Source organism: Aquarana catesbeiana, linkage group LG11, assembly GCF_042186555.1.
Source record: "Aquarana catesbeiana isolate 2022-GZ linkage group LG11, ASM4218655v1, whole genome shotgun sequence".
In the NCBI taxonomy this organism is placed as follows: Eukaryota; Metazoa; Chordata; class Amphibia; order Anura; family Ranidae; genus Aquarana; species Aquarana catesbeiana.
The window spans coordinates 120,354,324-120,375,866 of NC_133334.1; the positions used below are offsets into that span (position 1 = coordinate 120,354,324).

Consider the following 21,543-nt stretch of genomic DNA (forward strand, 5'->3'; position numbering starts at 1 on the left):
GGGAGGGGGGAGTGGAGAACTTCCACTGGAGCCACCTAGTAGGTACCACGTACTGCAGATTTTTTTCTGGTGCACCCGGAAAAAACTAAATTTACAAAGCCTTAAGCTGGCCATACATGGCTCGAAATTTGGGGAATTGCTATGAATCACCTAAATTCAAGCCATGGGTGACCCTGCCAACACCACCCAGCTTGACAAACTTTGAATGAAAAAAAAAAAAAAAAAAAAAAGGAAGAAAAAGTATGTGCATTTATTATTATTTTTTTTTTTTAATTAGAGCCTATAAAGCATTGCACCCACAATCAGCAGAACTCGGGCGCCATGCAGAACTCCTGCAGATACACACTGACAGGAAGAGACAATGAACTAGAAAGCCTGTTGGTACTTATAGTTTCCCATTCACAGAACTTGGTGAAGGAATGATGCGGCTGGGAGAGCAGAGCCCCACACAAACATGTTTTTTTTTTTTAATTACTCACAGCGAGTGGGGGGGTTGGGAGGAGATCCCCTGCTTGCAATCACTAGAGGCAGCGGAGTGGGAACATGTTACATCCTAAAAACGGATGTAACATGTTCCCGAAGTTAAACTTATCCTTTAAGCTCTGTGTTGTGAGGTGTACTGGTTTTTCAGAGAGAGAGAGAGACACAGACACATACCCCACCGATTTTCTTTCCCAAGCTGTTTGAATTCACGAGAAAGCAAGTGTGCACCAACAGAATTGCAACACAGCTAGGCTGTAAAACTTTGTATCATACACGGTGACAGTTACAAAATAAGTGAAGAACAAAGTTAATGTGACCTGTATTACCAGCTGCATCTGGTCAAATTTCCTCTGCCTATGTACATACAAATATGAAAGTTTTAGTGCCGGTTCACACTACAGCGACTTGGGATGTGACTTGTCAGACCTCAAGTCACTGGATATTGGAAATTCAATTGAAGTGAGAGCCATCTTAATGTACACTACTGAAGTCGCTACGACTTCAGAAAAGGTTCCTGTACTACTTCAAGGCGACTTCTACCCAAAGATTTCAATGGAAGTTGCCTCCAAGTCAGATCCTTATCTTAAATTGATGTGATATGGATCCAACATTACAAGATTACCCAGGAATCCCCTGAAGTTGCCTGGCAAAGTAGTGCCGACTTTCAGGTCGCGGCAGTGTGAATCGCCTGTTAGGGCTCATTCACACCAGGTCTGCTGAGCCATGTTGATCTGCAAAGCTGCAAGCTCAAACACAGGGGTATGTATGTATGTATGTATATTAAAGCACGGTTAACACCGGTGCGATTTGACAGTTTTAAAATCGCATGAAAAATCGTACCCTAGCGACGCCTATGGAATCGTCCAAATCGGTGTGACTCTGACCTGCACCGATTTTGAAAGAGGTACAAATTTTGGCGATTTCATGTGTGACTTGTATAGACATATGTGCATGAAATTGCGCTGAAGTAGCGAGATTCGTAAGCCAGTGTGAACCAGGGCTAAATAGTTAGTTTATCTTTACAAAGAAACTGTCTATATGCAGACAAGGGGTGTTTGTACATAAAAACAAACTTTGCAGTTCTGACTAAAGTTCAATAATGACCTTGTTGTAAGTGCAGGCCATTTACATACCTCCCGAAGCCTGAATGGAATACTCCCAGGATGTTGCCAAGTGAGGCCTAGTCTGATTCAAATCCCATCATATGCTCTCTCTTGATGCAATAGGTCTGAGTACACAACAAAGTGCACTCCTGTAATCCCCAGGAGAAGTAAAGCCAAAATAGCTTTGGCAATACTTCTCCTTTAACCACTTGCCTACCAGGCCCATTCTGACATTTCTCTCCTACAACATACATTTTTTTTGCTATAAAATGACATAGAACCCCCAAATATTATATATGTTTTTTTAGCAGAGACCCTAGAGAATACAATGGCGGTCATTGCAACTTTTTATCTCGCACGGTATTTGCGCAGCAATTTTTCAAACGCTTCATGCTTTAAAATAAAAAAAAAAAAAAAAAAAAAAAAAAAACAGTAAAGTTAGCCCAATTTTTTTGCATAATGTGAAACATGAAGTTGCGCTGAGTAAATAGATACCTAACATGTCACGCTTCAAAATTGCACACGCTCATGGAATGGCACAATGGTACTTAAAAATCCCCATAGGCGACGCTTTAAAATTTTTTACTGATTACATGTTTTGAGTTACAGGTGAGGTCTAGGGCTAGAATTATTGCTCTCGCTCTAACGTTTGCGGCGACACCTCACACGTGTGGTTTCAACACCGTTTTCATGTGGGCGGGACTTACGTATGCGTTCGCTTCTGCGTGCGAGCACACGGGGACAGGGGCACTTTAAATTTTTTTTTTTTTATTGTTAACCACTTGCCGCCCGCCCTATTACCAAATGACGGCGGCAAAGTGGTTTGATATTCCTGACCGGACGTCATATGATGTGATCAGGAACATCGAGCCGCTGCGCGCCCCCGGGGGCGCGCATCGCGGCGATCGTTGTTGCGGGGTGTCAGTCTGACACCCTGCAACACCGATCTAGGTAAAGAGTCTCAGACGGAGACTCTCTACCACGTGATCATCCGTGTCCAATCACGGCTGATCGTGATGTAAATAGAAAGAGCCGGTGATCGGCTTTTCCTCACTCGCGTCTGACAGACGCAAGTAGATGAGAGCCGATCGGCTGCTCTCCTGACAGGGGGGGTCTGTGCTGATTGTTTATCAGCACAGTCCCCCCTCGGATCCTACCCAGGACCACCAGGGAAGTCGCCCAGGACCACCAGGGAAGCCGCCCAGGACCATCAGGGAAGCCACCCACACTGGACCACCAGGTATGCCCCTAGACCCCCAGGGAAATGCCACTGTGTGCCCAGGCAGCTGCCAATCAGTGCCCACTTCAATGCCTACCACTACCAGTGCCACCAGGGATGCCCATCAGTGCCTCATATCCATGCCGCGTATCAGTGCCGCCTATCAGTGGCCATCAGTGCCCAGTAGTGCCGCCTATCAGTGCCGCCTTTCATTGCCCATCAGTGTCGCCTATCAGTGCCAACCAGTGCCGCCTATCAGTGCCCATCAGTGCTGCATATGAGTGCCACCCATCAGTGCCGCCTACCAGTGCCCATCAGTGCTCGTCAGTGCAAGCTCATTGGTGCCGCCTTATCAGTGAAAGAGAAAACTTACTTATTTACAATTTTTTTTAACAGAAACAAAAACAAAACTTTTATTTTTTTCAAAATTTTCGGTCTTTTTTTTTATTTGTTTAGCAAAAAAAAAAAAAAAAAAAGGGTGATCAAATACTACCAAAAGAAAGCTCTATTTGTGGGAACAAAATGATAAAAATTTAGTTTGGGTACAGTGTTGTATGACCACGCAATTGTCATTTAAACTGCGACAGTGCTGAAAGCTGAAAATTGGTCTGGGCAGGAAGGTGTCTAAGTGCCTGGTATTGAAGTGGTTAATTTTACTTAAAATTTTCTAATTTGACACTTTAAAAAAAAAAAAAAAGTTTTGATCACTTTTATTCCTATTACAAGGAATGTAAACATCCCTTGTAAAAGGGATATGGCATGACAGGACCTGTTTACAGTGAGATATGGGGTCAATAAGACCCCACATCTCACCTCTAGGCTGGGAAGCCTAAAATAAAAAAAACGATCACAACTTCCCAGCCGGGGCGGCGGCGTTTTTTTTGAATGCAGAGGCCGGGCATGACGTCATAACATTGCGCACGGCCTCCGATGATCATAGAGACTCCGGCAACAACTGGTCCGCCGGAAATCTCTATGGTGGACATCCGGGGCCGGCAGATCTGTTCTCCGACTCACCGATCGCAGAGGTGAGTCAGTACAGTAGAAGCACTGGAGGGCAGCGCGGGGGGGTGAACGTCCCCTCTCGCCGCCCGTAAGAACGACCTAGCGGCTGACCAGCTGCTATGATCATTCTTATGGTGTAGGAAATCGCCAGCTGAAAACTCCGATATCTAAATAATGCCTGTAGCTTCAGGCATCATTCAGATATACCACCACAAAGCCCAGGACATCCATGGACGTTCAGCCGTCGGCAAGTGGTTAAACCTTTATCCCAAAGGAAGAAAAGAAAAGAAAAAAAAAAAAGAAAAAATAATCACCTTGCTGTAGCCGCTTTTAAAGTGATTATAAAAGGTTTTGTTTTTTTAAATAACAAACATGTTCCACTTACCTGCTCTGTGCAATGGTTTTGCACAGAGCAGCCCCGATCCTCCTCTTCTGGGGTGCCCCCTTCTGCGCTCCTGGCTCCTCCTCTTTATCGGGTGCCCCATAGAGAGCTGCTTTCCATGGGGGCACCCATGCAGGCACGCTCCTGAGTCCTGCTGCTGCGTCCACTGACAGACACAACAGGACTTGGCCCCACCCCCGTGTCATGTTTGATTGACAGCAGTGGGAGTCAATGGCTCCTGCTGCTATCAATCTATCCAATGAGGACAGAGACAGGGGCTGGAGTTGCTGGGCTTGTGCACATCGCTGGAATGGATGGGCTTAGAAATAAAAAAAAAAAAAAAAAGAAGGGGGGGGGGGCTCTGGGGGCAGCTGCAGCACAGAACATTTTTCACCTTAGTGCATAGAATGCATTAATGTGAAAAACATGGAGACTTTACAACCCCTTTAAAAAAGTATTAGTTGTAGTATGGCTTTCATTTGTTAGTCGTGTTCATCTAATCCTGCTAATCTAACACTACCCTCTCTCCTAACGGACAATGCTGCTGTCCAAAATGTGTTTTAAGCCCTCCTCCATCCAGAGTGGGAGACACTAAGACAGGAAGTATGTTACTGGCAGGATCATCATCTAAGGATTGGAAGCAGGCTGTATATAAAATCTATCAGTGCATGGCAAGCTTAATATGCTATATCTAGATGTTTCCATTTGCAAGACATTAACTTTATACCACAAATATAACATGATCATCTGACAGGCACATCCACTGAATCCTGTAGGTCAGTCCCTGCAGAGGGGTACCTATGGTGCTGGCAGATTTCTCTTTAAAGTACACCTCTCTCAGGAGAAAATGATAGCACTGCCATTACTGACCTCCTTTTGAAAGCTCTAGGTGACTGGCTTTATCGGAGACCCACTGGTGTCAGTACTGTGTGTAACTGACCTGGAACAAGGTGTGATATCCATGTTGTGCACTCCACATGGCCACCTCTGTAAACTCCCTGATCATAGGAATGAATGGTAATGTTCTGCGCATGTAAAGAGTTTGCAACAGCAGCTGTGCAACTCCGCATGACCCAGACAGTGGATCCCACAGGAGCATGGACAGGTTCTTTCTCCCATGTGGCTGCCATTGCCATCCCTCTGAAATGCAATTTGTGGTAGATCACTTTTCAAAGGGGATTTAACAGGTGGTGAAGAAATGATAATTTAACCTTATGGCTTGGTTCACACGTACAGGTGCATTCATTTCAATGGACTGCCCTATGTGCAAGAAGCGCCGAAAAGAAGTCCCTGATTCTTTTCCAAAAACGCACATCACTGAACCACATGGTGTTTATCAGATGCGGGGGGTTGCCTTTAACAATTATTGGAACTACAGCAGCTCTGCTAAATGCCAGCATGTTTCTGTGCGTGTCGGACAAGCATGCGATTCTGCCCGTTCCTGACATGCAGTAGCGTGCGCCTAGTCTACGAGAACTGGACCACCGTACTGCAACTGTGTACATCGCATGCGGTTGCAGGGTAGTTTTGTCCAACAAATGAGACTTGCAATTTCATTTTTGGCATCTGTACCGCCCTGAGTGGCTGCATGCCTTTCTTTAGGTGGGTGGTCAGGAACAGTAAAACCACAGCTCAACCACCTGGTTTTACCACCCATATTAACAACCCCTAGGACTTTTGGGGGTTTATGGTCAGTGGACTAAAGCTAGCCATACACATTAAGATATCCCTTGTCAGCACTGCGGATTAAACGCGAGAGATAACTCAATTCCCCATCCACACTAAACAGCATGGATGAACAAATCTACAGTGCTGGATATTGTGTTCTGACAGCTGGCACCCATGGCTGACAGAATACCCACACAGTGCCTGCATCTGATTGGATGCACATGCTTTTTGACCAAAAATTTCCCACCAAGCTCATTGGACAAAAGAGTTCATTTAAAATATAAAATATACAGTTGTGCTCATAAGTTTACACACCCTGGCAGAATTTACGATTTCTTGGCCATTTTTCAGAGAATATGAATAACACCAAACAGGTTTCACTCGTGGTTAGTGTTTGGCTGAAGCCATTTATTATCAATCAACTGTGTTTTACTATTTTTAAATCATAATGGCAATAGAAACTACCCAAATGACCCTGATCAAAAGTTTACATACCCTGGCGATTTTGGCCTGATAACATGCACACAAGTTGACACAAAAGGAGTTTGAATGGCTATTAAAGGTAACCATCCTCGCCTGTGATCTGTTTGCTTGTAATTAGCATGTGCGTATAAAAGGTCAATGAGTTTCTGGACTCCTGACAGACCCTTGCATCATTCATCCAGTGCTGAACTGACGTTTCTGGATTCTGAGTCATAGGGAAAGCAAAAGAATTGTAAAAGGATCTGCGGGAAAAGGTAGTTGAACTGTATAAAACAGGAAAGGGATATAAAAAGATATCCAAGGAATTGAGAATACCAATCAGCAGTGTTCAAACTCTAATCAAGAAGAGGAAAATGAGGGGTGCTGTTGAAACCAAACCACAGTCAGGTAGACCAACTAAAATTTCAGCCACAACTGCCAGGAAGATTGCTTGGGATGCAAAGAAAATCCCACAAATAACTTCAGGTGAAATACAGGACTCTCTGAAAATGTGGTGTGGCCGTTTCAAGATGCACAATAAGAAGGCACTTAAAGAAAGATGGGCTGCATGGAGTCACCAGAAAAAAAGCCATTACTATGCCAATGCCACAAAGTTTCCTGCTTACAATATGCCAAACAGCACAAGCCTCAAACCTTCTGGCACAAAGCCATTTGGAGTGATGAGACCAAAATTTAGCTTTTTGGCCATAAAAGCTTCATATGGAGAGGAGTCAACAAGGCCTATGATGAAAGGTACACACACCATTCCTACTGTGAAACACAGAGGTGGATCGCTGATGTTTTGGTGATGTGTGAGCTACAAAGGCACAGGAAATTTGGTCAGACTTGGTCAGATGAATGAAGTACGTTATCAAAAAATATACTGGAGGAACATTTGCATTAATCAGCCAGGAAGCTGCGCATGGGACGTACTTGGACATTCCAAAATGACAATGATCTAAAACACAAGGCCAAGTCACCTGTCATTGGCTACAGCAGAATAAAGTAAAGGTTCTGGAGTGGCCATCTCAGTCTCCTGACCTCAATGTCATTGAGCCACTTTGGGGAGATCGTGAAGTTCATGCAAGATTGCCCAAGAATTTACAAGTACTGGTGGCTTTTTGCCAAGAGGAATGAACAGCTTTACCATCTAAGAAGATAAAGAGCCTCATCCACAAATACCACAAAAGACTTCCAGCCGTCATTGATGTTAAAGAGGGCAATACACAGTATTAACCTCTTCCCATCCACGCTATAGCCGAATGACGGCTACAGCATGGACCTACATTGCCGGGAGGTGGTCAATGGACATCCTCCCGTTTGCACGCTCCCTGCGGGTCGCGCACAGCGCGCTCTGAGCACCAAGTCAATGAGATTCGGGTGATCACAGATCAGAGTAAGGGGCCGATCCTGGCCCCTTACCACGTGATCAGCTGTCAGCCAATGACAGCTGATCACATCATGTAAACAGAAGCTCTGCAATCTTTTATTTTTTTTTCTCCTCACGCTAACAGTGTGAGGAGAAAAAAAAAAGCCGATCACCAGCTTCTGTTGAAGGGACACGAAGAGGAAGAGGCATAGCCGCCTCATCTGTGCCAACCAGTACCACCTGCCAGTGTCATCAATCGGTGCCCACCAGTGCCAATCAGTGCCATCAATGCCTAAGAGTGACACCTATCAATGCCCACCAGTTCTGCCAATCAGTGCCACCTCATCAGCGTACATCAGTAAAGGAGAAAAAATTACCTGTGCAAAATTTTTTTAACAAAATATAAAACCGTTTTGTTTTCAAAATTTTTGGTCTTTTTTCATTTTTTTTTAACAAAAAAAAAAAAAAAAAAAAAAAAAAGGAGGTGATCAAATACCACCAAAAGAAAGCTCTACTTGTGGGGAAAAAAAAATGATAAAAATTTCATTTGAGTACAGTGTTGTATGACCACGTAAATGTCATTCAAAGAGTGAGAGCGCTGAAAGCTGAAAATTGGTCTGGGCAGGAGGGGGGTTTAAGTGCCTGGTAAGCAAGTGGTTAAGAACTGGGGTATGTAAACTTTTGATCAGGGTCATTTTGGTAGTTTCTGCTGCTATTATGATTTAAAAAGGAGTAAACACAGCTGATTGATAATAAATGGCTTCAGCCAAACACTAACCATGAGTGAAAGAAAAGTTTTTGTGTTATTCATAGTCTCTGAAAAATGCCCAAGAAATCATAAATTCTGCCATTTGATCTCTGTATGGTTAGCTTACAAGAATAACTGTATAGCTATCCTTTACAAAATGAAAACAGGCAGGCTATCATGTCTGTTCTGCAAAAATACACTTACCTGCCTGTTTGCAATACCCCACATGCACAGCTCATTTTACATTTTTTGGCTTTGTGCCGAAATGAATGACTCCTGAGCATGCATGTGAGTGAGGTCACTCCACACCAGCCAATCAAGATGGTCAAAGACAGGAGCCAAGAACAGAGAAAATACAGTGTCTGCAAGGGACCTCACAGGCATCAGACCGTTGGGAGCACAGTTAAGTATTGCCTTTAGTGCCGCTTTAATATCCCCAAATCATTTTCCAACCCGACCAATGACTGGATGATTTTTCTAACGTTACACATCAGAGCATCCTTCCTATTTTGCTAGAATTAGAAATTTGAACTCCTTTTACTGGATCAACAGTGACTGGCTTCCAGTAATAGTTAAAACGGAACCAAATCCATGATTTACTGGTTTAAAAAAAAAAAAAAACGTTATATTCCTAGCATGCGCTGGGAATGTAACCGTCACATTGGTTGTGCTCTCAAATAAACTGTCATATGTCTGGTGTCAAAACTGACCACATGTGCAGCACCATGGCAGTCACAGATCTAACAGAGGCCCCTTTCACACATGTGGACTGTTTGTTTGATCAGTTCAGTTGCGTTTTTTTTAAGGAAAAAGAGATGAAGTTTACATTCGTTTTTTACATATGCTAGCTAGAGTCCTTAACCAGTTCAATACAGGGCATTTTCACCCCCTTCCTTCCCAGACCAATTTTTAGTTTTCAGCGCTGTCGCACTTTAAACAACAATTACGGGGTCGTGCGACGTTGTACCCAAACAAAATTGACGTCCTTTTTTCCCCACAAATAGAGCTTTTTGATCACCTCTGCAGTTTTTATTTTTTGCGCTATAAACAAAAGAAAAGCGTCAATTTTGAAAAAAAAACACAATATTTTTTACTATAATAAATATCCCAATTTTTTTTTTTAAAAAACAAATTTTTTCCTCAGTTTAGGCCGATACGTATTCTTCTACATATTTTTGGTAAAAAAAAAAAAAAAAAAAAAAAAAAAAAAAATCGCAGTAAGCGTATATTGATTGGTTTGCGCAAAAGTTATAGCGTCTATAAAATATGGGATAGATTTATGGCATTTTTTAAAAAAAAATATTTTTTTTTTTTTTTTTTACTAGTAATAGCGGCGATCAGCGATTTTTTTTCGTGACTGCGACATTATGGCGGACACATCGGACACTTTTGGGACCATTCACATTTATACAGCGATCAATGCTATAAAATTGCATTGATTACTGTGTAAATGTGACAGGCAGTGAAGGGGTTAACCACTAGGGGGCGGGGAGGGGTTAAATGTGTTTCCTAGGGAATGCTTCTAACTGTAGGGGGAGGGGACACACAAGGGGAGGAGACCGATCAGTGTTCCGCTGTTCTGGGAACACAGATCGCTCTCCTCTGAACTGACAGGACGTGGATCTGTGTGTTTACACACACAGATCCACGGTCCGGCCCGTTTAACGGGCAATCGCGGGTGCCCGAGGCCATCATATGACGTCCACCCAGGATGGGAGATCCCATCTGTGGACGTCATATGACTATAGGCGGGTAGGGAAGTGGTTAAAGAGGAGGGCCCGTCAAAAAAAAAAAAAATTAAAAGTCAGCAGCTACAAATACTGCAGCTGCTGACTTTTAATTGGACACTTACCTGTCCCAGGGTCCAGCGATGCGGGGGATCGAAGCCCCGCTTGTCTCCCCCTCCGTTCAGCGGCACCGGCATTGCAACTGTGGGCGCCGGACTGTGGCTTCACAGCCTGGCACCCACTGCGCATGCACGATTGGCACCGCGCACCGTAATTGGCTGCTCAGTCACCTGGGACCTGTAATGGATCCCAGATGATTGACAGGAGGGAGGGAGCAGAGCTGAGCACTTCCTGTGCAGAGGGGGAAGTGATGTCACCAGCCCAGGCACTGGAAGAGGCAGACTACGAGGGACCCCCTAGCAACAGGCATTTAGAGGTAAGTGAAAAAAAAAATATATATATATCCAAATGTTTTTTTTTTGTTTTTTTTTTAAGGCACAATCATGACTTTTTTTTTTTTTTTTTTTTTTTTTTTTAGGGTGGAACACCACTTTAAAGGGGTTGTAAAACCTTGTGTTTTTTCACCTGAATGCATCCTATGCATTCAAGTGAAAAGACACCTGCCAGTCACCAGCCCCTATCCCCCCCCCCCCCCCCCCCATTTTACTTACCTGAGCCCCTTCATCTCTTCGTTGGGGACACGCTGTCCCTCTCTCCATGGGGTCCTGGCTCTTGATTGGATAGATTGATAACAGCGCAGCCATTGGCTCCCGCTGCTGTCAAGCAAATCCAATGACGCGGGCACCGGGGCCGAGTCCGGCATTCGCATCTGTGGATCCAAATGCTGGACTCGGGAGCGTGCCCGCAAGGTAACCCCCTTGGGAGAGCGCTTCTCCTAGGGAGTTATCTGATGTGGGGGAGGAGCCGCTGGAGCCACCGGGGGACTCCAGAAGAGGATGTTTGGGGTCACTCTGTGCAAAACGAACTGCACAGTGGAGGCAAGTATGACATGTTTGTTATTTAAAAATAAATAAATAAATAAAATGATTCTTTACAATCACTTTAAAAAGTGATTGTAAAGTGCAATTTTTTTTTTAAATGACAAACATCCTCTTCTCAGGTCCTTCTTCGCTGCTCCTGGCCCTCCCCCTTTCCGAGTGCCCTCACAGCAAGCAGCTTGCTATGGGGGCACCCGAGCTGAGCTGCAGCTTCATGTGTCCATTCAGACACGGAGTTGCAGTTTAGCCCTGCCCCCTCTCTCTCCTGATTGGCTAACTGACTTTGACAGCTGTAGGAGTCAATGGCGCCACTGCTGTGTCTCAGCCAATGAGCAGAGAGAGTCTCGGACGGCCAAGGGACTCGTGGACATCGCTGGACAGTATTAGGGGGTGCTGGGGAGGCTGCTGCACACAGGATTTTTTCTCTTAATGCATAGAATGCATTAAGATAAAAAACCTTCTGCCTTTACAACCACTTTAAAGTGATTGTAAAGGCAGAAGGTTTTTTTTTTATCTTAATGCATTGTATGCATTAAGATAAAAAACCTTCTGTTTGCAGCAGCCTCCCCAGCACCCCCTAATACTTACCTGAGCCCCATCAGTGATGTTGCAGGAGTGTCTCAGCTTCCCGGAACTCCCCTCCTCATTGGCTGAACAGCAATGCAGCACCACTGGCTCCCGCTGCTGTCAAATTCAGTCAGCCTATGAGGAGAGCAAGGGGCCCAGGCCACAACTCTGTGTCTGACTGGACACAGGGAGCTGTGGCTCGGCTCGGGTGCCCCCATAGCAAGCTGCTTGCTGTGGGGGCACTGAACAGGAGGGAGAGGCCAGGAACACCGAAGAAGGACCTGAGAAGAGAAGGATCAGGGCTGCTCTGTGCAAAACCACTGCACAGAGCAGATGAGTATGACATGTTTGTTATTTTTTCCTAAAAGAAAAACGAAACTTTAGTATTACTTTACCCACTTGAGCCCTGGAGCCATTTTTTCATACAAAAACGGACCATTTGTTCGTTTAAATCTGTTTTTCGTCTGATCCGTTTTTTGTTTTGTTTTTTAACGGAACTTTTTTTTTTTTTTTTTTTTTTTTTTTAAATGGTTGAACTGGATGGACTTGTGTCTTTTTTCAACCTGACTAACTATGTAACTATGTAAGAAAAATAGGGCTTTGATCTGTTCCAAAAAAATAGATGTTGATGAAATCAGATGTAAATAGATGATCATCCATTTACATCAGTTTTTCCATGTTTTTCATCAGCCAACAGATAGATGACAAATGGACAAACGGTCCGCGTGTGTGAAAGGGACCTAAGATAGCAGCTTTCTTGGCTGCAAAAGGATAAAAGGGTTTAGTTCCATTTTACAGAATATTTAAACTGAAGAACAAAACGAACTGTATGTGCAGCTTACCAGTCCTTAGATGTGGTGGCTGTATTGTTTGTTTTTTTTCACCTGTTGCTCCTTACAGGAACACATTTTTTGTCCTAAGATAGCAAATCAGAAAATCCCCACCATCCTACTGCTATACCACAGGGATATTGGAGGGGGGGGGGGGTGCTCTGTGGTTCCAACACGCATCCTGTCCTAGAGTGACAACACTGCTTCATCGTATTGTATCTATGGCAATGCAGAGTTGTCACCCTAGGAGAGGGCTACAGAACACCTTCTCATCTCCATAACGAGAGCTATCCTGTGGTCCTAACACACTTCCTATCCAAGGGTGACAGCACTCGTTGTACTTACTGCATCTATGGTGGAGAAGTGCGGTCACTATAGGACAAAACTACAGAGCATCCACCCCTTTCCTCATTACTATAACATGGGGGAGGTGTTCTGTAGCCCTGTTCTAAGGGGACAATGCTGCTACTCTATAGATACGGTACAGTGAGTGAGCGAGTGTTGTCACCCTAGGACAGGAAGTGTGTTACTGGCAGGATGACAAGTTGAAAATAAAAGGGAAAAAAAAACAAAAAGAAGCAATGCAGCCAGCACATGTAAGGACTGGTACGAGTCAATATATTACATGTTTGGTCTTGGCTTTAGCTACGCTCTAAAAACCAACAAGTGTCTGTGAAGAAAAAAAAAACAAGAGAGAGAGCACGGCCTAGCCTTTGTTAGCTACTAAGACAACAGTCACAGGATCATGTCAAAGCCAATCTCCCGGGTATGGAGTCATACCAAAACATTGCCATTGTCAGCACATCCAAAAAGCAACTGCAATCCTTGGAATGATCTGATTGGACCAGTAAGAACAGCTGGCATTCCCCTACAAATCATTAACCATGGAACCATTACAAGTTTATGCCCCCGTTCACACCGGTGTGACTTGTCATGTGATTTAACAGGTCCAAATCGCAGGACAAGTTGCACCCTATTGTCGTCAATGGAAAAGGTTAAAAAGCGGTGCGACGGCAACTTTGCGGTTCAGCACCGATTTGAAAAAGTAGTTCCTGCACTAATTCTGGTGATTTCAGGTGCAACTTGCACAGACATCTGTGCATGAAATCGCACAAATATCAGCCAAGTCGCAGTGGAACTGACACTCGGCTTTGAAATTGTGCGATTTAAAGTAAAGGCGAGCGATTTCAAAGTGAGATTTTGTGTAAACCAGGGCTTAGACATCTCTTGGAATCATCCAATCATGAAAGGCCCGGTTCCCTCCTGTACAATACAATGAAGTTGCAGCAGGCAGGATTCTTCTGTCTTAGTGCACTGCACAGATGTGACAAGGGCCTTCCATAGGTCTGAGAGAACACAGGACCGTCCCGCTCACCAGACAACACTGACAAGCACACTGCCCACCGCCTTCCAGTAGAAGACGGATCACTGGTTTGGGTCAGAAATCCCATCTAGGTTCACATCTGCAGAGCAAGCACCTTTCCAGGTATAGTGCCACGTGTATAGGTGCGGTGTCACCGTGACACACACACATGAACCATGTGTGTAAGAGACTGGAGTCACCGTGTCACCCATGTGACCCCACACCACCAATGTCTGTAGGCAAAGGAGCAGTGTCACCATGTCACACAAAGCCATGACCCCACATAACCAATGTCTATATGTAAAGGAGTGGTGTCACCCACATGTCTCCAACATCACCAATTTCTATGTGTAAAGGATCGGTGTCACCTACGGATGACCCCACATCACCAATGTCACCCAAATATGACCACACATCACCAATCTAGGTGTAAATATGTGCAAAGAACCGGTGTCACCCACATGTGACACCACATCACCAATGTCCACGTGTAAACAAGTGGTGTCACCATGTCATCTGCATTACCAATGTGTAAGTGTAAAGGCCAGTGTCACACACATAACCACGTGACCCCAGACCACCAATCTATGTGTAAAGGAGCACGTCACATGCACACAGATGTGACCCCCACATCACACATGTCTAAGTGTAAAGGACCAAAGTCACTGTGTCATACAGACATACCCCACATCACCAATGTCTATGTGTAAAGGACCAGTGACACCTACTTCAATGTCCTTGTGTAAAATAGCATTGTCACCAATGTCTAAGTGCAAAGGCCGGTGTCACACACACCCAAGTGACCCCACAACACTAATGTCTATGGGGAAAGGACCGGTGTCACCACATCACATAAGGTTAACCCCATACCACCAATGTCTATGTGTAAAATGTATAGAGGGGTGGTGTCACCATGTCACAGAAGGGTGACCCCACACCAGCAATGTGCACGTGTGAGGGCCGGTGTCACCCTGTCTGTGCACACTCAGGTGTCCCCCTGTCACATATGTGAGGGCCGGTATCACCCTGTCTGTGCACACTCAGGTGTCCCCCTGTCACATATGTGAAGGCCGGTGTCACCCTGTCTGTGCACACTCAGGTGTCCCCCTGTCACATATGTGAAGGCCGGTGTCACCTTGTCTGTGCGCACTCAGGTGTCCCCCTGTCACATGGGTGAAGGCCGGTGTCACCATGTCTGTGCACACTCAGGTGTCCCCCTGTCACATATGTGAGGGCCGGTGTCACCTTGTCTGTGCACACTCAGGTGTCCCCCTGTCACATATGTGAAGGCCGGTGTCACTCTGTCTGTGCACACTCAGGTGTCCCCCTGTCACATATGTGAAGGCCGGTGTCACCTTGTCTGTGCGCACTCAGGTGTCCCCCTGTCACATGGGTGAAGGCCGGTGTCACCTTGTCTGTGCGCACTCAGGTGTCCCCCTGTCACATGGGTGAAGGCCGGTGTCACCCTGTCTGTCCAAGCTCAGGTGTCCCCCTGTCACATATGTGAAGGCTGGTGTCACCCTGTCTGTCCACACTCAGGTGTCCCCCTGTCACATATGTGAAGGCCGGTGTCACCATGTCTGTGCACACTCAGGTGTCCCCCTGTCACATGGGTGGTGGCCAGTGCCACCCTGTCTGTCCACACTCAGGTGTCCCCCTGTCACATATGTGAAGGCCGGTGTCACCACACACTCAGGTGTCCCCCTGTCACATATGTGAAGGCCGGTGTCACCACACACTCAGGTGTCCCCCTGTCACATATGTGAAGGCCGGTGTCACCCTGTCTGTGCACACTCAGGTGTCCCCCTGTCACATATGTGAAGGCCGGTGTCACCACACACTCAGGTGTCCCCCTGTCACATATGTGAAGGCCGGTGTCACCCTGTCTGTGCACACTCAGGTGTCCCCCTGTCACATATGTGAAGGCCGGTGTCACCTTGTCTGTGCGCACTCAGGTGTCCCCCTGTCACATGGGTGAAGGCCGGTGTCACCCTGTCTGTCCACGCTCAGGTGTCCCCCTGTCACATATGTGAAGGCTGGTGTCACCCTGTCTGTCCACACTCAGGTGTCCCCCTGTCACATATGTGAAGGCCGGTGTCACCATGTCTGTGCACACTCAGGTGTCCCCCTGTCACATGGGTGGTGGCCAGTGCCACCCTGTCTGTCCACACTCAGGTGTCCCCCTGTCACATATGTGAAGGCCGGTGTCACCACACACTCAGGTGTCCCCCTGTCACATATGTGAAGGCCGGTGTCACCACACACTCAGGTGTCCCCCTGTCACATATGTGAAGGCCGGTGTCACCCTGTCTGTGCACACTCAGGTGTCCCCCTGTCACATATGTGAAGGCCGGTGTCACCACACACTCAGGTGTCCCCCTGTCACATATGTGAAGGCCGGTGCCACCCTGTCTGTCCACGCTCAGGTGTCCCCCTGTCACATATGTGAAGGCCGGTGTCACCCTGTCTGTCCACACTCAGGTGTCCCCCTGTCACATATGTGAAGGCCGGTGTCACCATGTCTGTGCACACTCAGGTGTCCCCCTGTCACATGGGTGGTGGCCGGTGCCACCCTGTCTGTCCACACTCAGGTGTCCCCCTGTCACATATGTGAAGGCCGGTGTCACCACACACTCAGGTGTCCCCCTGTCACATATGTGAAGGCCGGTGTCACCCTGTCTGTGCACACTCAGGTGTCCCCCTGTCACATATGTGAAGGCCGGTGTCACCCTGTCTGTGCACACTCAGGTGTCCCCCTGTCACATATGTGAAGGCCGGTGTCACCCTGTCTGTCCACACTCAGGTGTCCCCCTGTCACATATGTGAAGGCCGGTGTCACCACACACTCAGGTGTCCCCCTGTCACATATGTGAAGGCCGGTGTCACCCTGTCTGTGCACACTCAGGTGTCCCCCTGTCACATATGTGAAGGCCGGTGTCACCCTGTCTGTGCACACTCAGGTGTCCCCCTGTCACATATGTGAAGGCCGGTGTCACCATGTCTGTGCACACTCAGGTGTCCCCCTGTCACATGGGTGGTGGCCGGTGCCACCCTGTCTGTCCACACTCAGGTGCCCCCCTGTCACATATGTGAAGGCCGGTGTCACCATGTCTGTGCACACTCAGGTGTCCCCCTGTCACATGGGTGGTGGCCGGTGTCACCCTGTCTGTCCACACTCAGGTGCCCCCCTGTCACATATGTGAAGGCCGGTGTCACCACACACTCAGGTGTCCCCCTGTCACATATGTGAAGGCCGGTGTCACCCTGTCTGTGCACACTCAGGTGTCCCCCTGTCACATATGTGAAGGCCGGTGTCACCATGTCTGTGCACACTCAGGTGTCCCCCTGTCACATGGGTGGTGGCCGGTGCCACCCTGTCTGTCCACACTCAGGTGCCCCCCTGTCACATGGTCACCTCTGGCCTGAGAGGTCCCTCTGCCCAGGCCACAGAGCCGGCCCCTCCCCCACACACACCTGCCCACATGTCCTCTCCCAGGCCGGGCCCCCCCACTAGTCACCCTGCAAAGCACATGTCATCTTACCCGGGATCCCGCCCGAGACACCGCCATTGGGGGGTGATGTGTATCCGGGGACCCCCTCCCCAGTGCTGACGGCCGCTGGCTCGCTCCCGGGTACGGCTCCCCCCAGGAGAAGGGATGAGGAGAGGGAGGGGGTCTCTCCCTGCAGCTCTATCAGGCCAAGTTTCCCAGTGCTGATAAAGCGGCCCCTCCAACCACTTACAACGAGCGTGAGCTCTTCCCCCGCCTCATTTGCATATCTGTGTCCTGCCCGCTGATTGGCTGCCTGGCTGAGCCCCCGGCTGGTGATCTGGGAGAAGTGCGCAGTTCGGTATAGTGAATGCGTGGAGGAGGAGGAGGAGGCGGCGGGACGTGTCTGCCAGGGGCTCCAGCTATCACAGCAGGAGCTACCCCTACCTCCGGCTCCCTCCTCCCCTTCCCACTCCTCCGCCCTGTATCAGACATGATCAATGTGAGCCGTGCGAGGCTGAACTTACTCACCCGGGGTGGGCTGGGTTACCATCAGGCGGCTTAATATGGCTTCTTCTTCATAGACCAATAGGCAGAGTTGTTGTAGAGTACATGACACTGGCAGGTCCATGTACGCCCTCAGAGATTCCCCTTCCCTCACACGCTGTGCTGCTTCACTGACGTTCTAACTTTCAGTGTATGCCCAATATACTACAGTACAAGAGCTGTACTGCGCCTCTGTCATTGCTTCCTCCACGTACAATAATATAGGTGCTGATGAAGACTCATTCACGTGTCCGTACACTGCAAAGGTCACCGTATTTTTGTAATGGTACAACCAGGTGTCCACATTCAGCTGAGGACACAGCCTGAGCTTTCCTGTGTTCAGACACAAGTCCGAACCAGCTTGAGCTATTCCATGTTCAGACAAGTCCGAACCAGCCTCCGCTTTCCCATGTTCAGATACAAGTCCGATCCAGCCTGAGCTTTCCCGTGTTCAGATACAAGTCCGATCCAGCCTGAGCTTTCCCGTGTTGAAATACAAGCCCATGCTTTCCCCTGTTCAGACAAAAGTCCGAACCGGACTGAGCTATCCCATGTTCAGACACAAATTGGAACCAGCCTGAGTTTCCTGTGTACAGACACAAGCTTGAACCAGTTTGAGCTTTCCTGTGTTCAGACAGAAGTCAAAACCAGTCTGACCTTTCCCATGTTCAGACACAAGTTCGAACCAGCCTGAGCTACCCCGTGTTCAGACAGAAGTCCGAACCAGTCTGAGATTCCCTGTGTTCAGACACCTGTCTGAACCAGCCTGAGCTTTCCCATGTTCAGACACAAGTCCGAACCAGCCAGAGCTTTCCTGTGTTCAGTCAAAAGTCTAAACCAGCCTGAGCTTTTCAGTGCTCAGAAAGAAGTCAGAACCAGCCTGAGCTTTCCTGTGTTCAGGCAGAAATCAGAACCAGCCTGAGCTTTCATGTGTTCAGACAGAAGTCTAAACCAGCCTGAGCTTTCCCGTGTTCAGACACAAGTCCGAACCAGCCTGAGCTTTCCCATGTTCAGATAGAAGTCCGAATCAGCATGAGCTTTCCCGTGTTCAGACAGAAGACCTAACCAGCCTGAGACTTCCTGTGTTCAGACAGAAGTCCGAACCAGCTTGAGCTTTCCCGTGTTCAGACACAAGTCCGAACCAGCCTGACCTTTCCTGTGTTCAGACAGAAGTCCGAACCAGGCTGAGCTTTCCTGTGTTCAGACACAAGTCTGAACCAGGCTGAGCTTTCCTGTGTTCAGACAGAAGTCCAAACCAGTCTGACCTTTCCCATGTTCAGACACAAGTTCGAACCAGCCTGAGCTGTCCCGTGTTCAGACAGAAGTCCGAACCAGCCTGAGAGTCCCTGTGTTCAGACACCTGTCTGAACCAGCCTGAGCTTTCCCATGTTCAGACACAAGTCCGAACCAGCCTGAGCTTTCCTGTGTTCAGACAGAAGTCCGAACCAGCCTGAGCTATCCCATGTTCAGACAGAAGTCCGAACCAGCTTGAGCTTTCCCGTGTTCAGACACAAGTCCGAACCAGCCTGAACTTTTCTGTGTTCAGACAGAAGTCCGAACCAGCCTGAGCTTTTCTGTTTTCAGACATGAGCCTGAACCAGCCTGAGCTTTCCCGTGTACAGACACAAATTTGAACCAGCTTTAGCTTTCCCATGTTCAGATAGAAAACCGAACCAGCCTGATCTTTTCCGTGACCAGACACAAGTCCGAACCAGCCTGAGCTTTCCCGTGTTTAGACAGAAGTTGGAATCAGCATGAGCTTTCCCGTGTTTAGACAGAAGACCTTACCAGCCTAAGATTTCCTGTGTTCAGACAGAAGTCCGAACCAGCCTGAGCTTTTCTGTTTTCAGACACGAGCAAGAACCAGCCTGAGCTTTCCCGTGTACAGACACAAACTTGAACCAGCTTTAGCTTTCCCATGTTCAGACAGAAAATCGAACCAGCTTGAGCTTTCCCGTGACCAGACACAAGTCTGAACCAGCCTGAGCTTTCCCGTGTTAGACACAAGTCCAAACCAGCCTGAGATTTCCCATGTTCAGACAGAAGTCTGAACCAGCCTGAGCTGTTCCATGTTCAGACAGAAGTCCGAACCAGCTTGAGCTTTCCTGTGTACAGATGCAAGTCCAAACCAGCCTGAGCTTTTCTGTTTTCAGACATGAGCCTGAACCAGCCTAAGCTTTCCCGTGTACAGACACAAGCTTGAACCAGCTTTAGCTTTCCCGTGTTCAGACAGAAAACCGAACCAGCCTGAGCTTTCCCGTGACCAGACACAGGTCCCAACCAGCCTGAGCTTTTCCGTGTTTAGACACAAGTCCAAACCAGCCTGAACTTTCCCGTGTTCAGATAGAAGACCTTACCAGCCTGAGCTTTCCTGTGTTCAGACAGAAGTCCGAACCAGGCTGAGCTATCCCATGTTCAGACAGAAGTCCGAACCAGGCTGAGCTATCCCATGTTCAGACAGAAGTCCGAACCAGCTTGAGCTTTCCTGTGTTCAGTCACAAGTTCAAACTAGCCTGAGCTTTCCCATGTTCAGACACAAGTCTGAACCAGCCTGAGCCTTCCTATGTTCAGACACAAGTCCGAACCAGCCTGAGCTTTCCCGTGTTCAGATAGAAGTCCGAATCAGCATGAGCTTTCTCGTGTTCAGACAGAAGACCTAACCAGCCTGAGATTTCCTGTGTTCAGACAGAAGTCTGAACCAGCTTGAGCTTTCCCGTGTTCAGACACAAGTCCGAACCAGCCTGAGCTTTACTGTGTTCAGACAGAAGTCCGAACCAGGCTGAGCTTTCCTGTGTTCAGACACAAGTCTGAACCAGGCTGAGCTTTCCTGTGTTCAGACAGAAGTCCAAACCAGTCTGACCTTTCCCATGTTCAGACACAAGTTCGAACCAGCCTGAGCTATCCCGTGTTCAGACAGAAGTCCGAACCAGCCTGAGAGCCCCTGTGTTCAGACACCTGTCTGAACCAGCCTGAGCTTTCCCATTTTCAGACACAAGTCCGAACCAGCCTGAGCTTTCCTGTGTTCAGACAGAAGTCCGAACCAGCCTAAGCTATCCCATGTTCAGAGAGAAGTCCGAACCAGCTTGAGCTTTCCCGTGTTCAGACACAAGTCCGAACCAGCCTGAACTTTTCTGTGTTCAGACAGATGTCCGAACCAGCCTGAGCTTTTCTGTTTTCAGACATGAGCCTGAACCAGCCTGAGCTTTCCCGTGTACAGACACAAATTTGAACCAGCTTTAGCTTTCCCATGTTCAGACAGAAAACCAAACCAGCCTGATCTTTTCCGTGACCAGACACAAGTCCGAACCAGCCTGAGCTTTCCCGTGTTTAGACAGAAGTTGGAATCAGCATGAGCTTTCCCGTGTTTAGACAGAAGACCTTACCAGCCTAAGATTTCCTGTGTTCAGACAGAAGTCCGAACCAGCCTGAGCTTTTCTGTTTTTAGACACGAGCAAGAACCAGCCTGAGCTTTCCCGTGTACAGACATAAACTTGAACCAGCTTTAGCTTTCCCATGTTCAGACAGAAAATCGAACCAGCTTGAGCTTTCCCGTGACCAGACACAAGTCCGAACCAGCCTGAGCTT

At 47.6% G+C, this 21,543-nt stretch overlaps 1 protein-coding gene across 3 annotated transcripts in view; it reads right to left on the reverse strand.

Annotated features, from left to right (window-relative positions):
* Window positions 1-17,686, reverse strand: part of CHD9 (chromodomain helicase DNA binding protein 9) — a 343,123-nt gene extending 325,437 nt beyond the window's left edge. For all 3 annotated transcript variants that reach the window (XM_073604968.1, XM_073604966.1, XM_073604967.1), the window contains exon 1: window positions 17,467-17,686. The gene's annotated coding sequence lies outside the window, so the exon portion shown is untranslated. The remainder of the gene's footprint in view (window positions 1-17,466) is intronic.
* Between the last annotated feature and the right edge of the window lie 3,857 nt (window positions 17,687-21,543).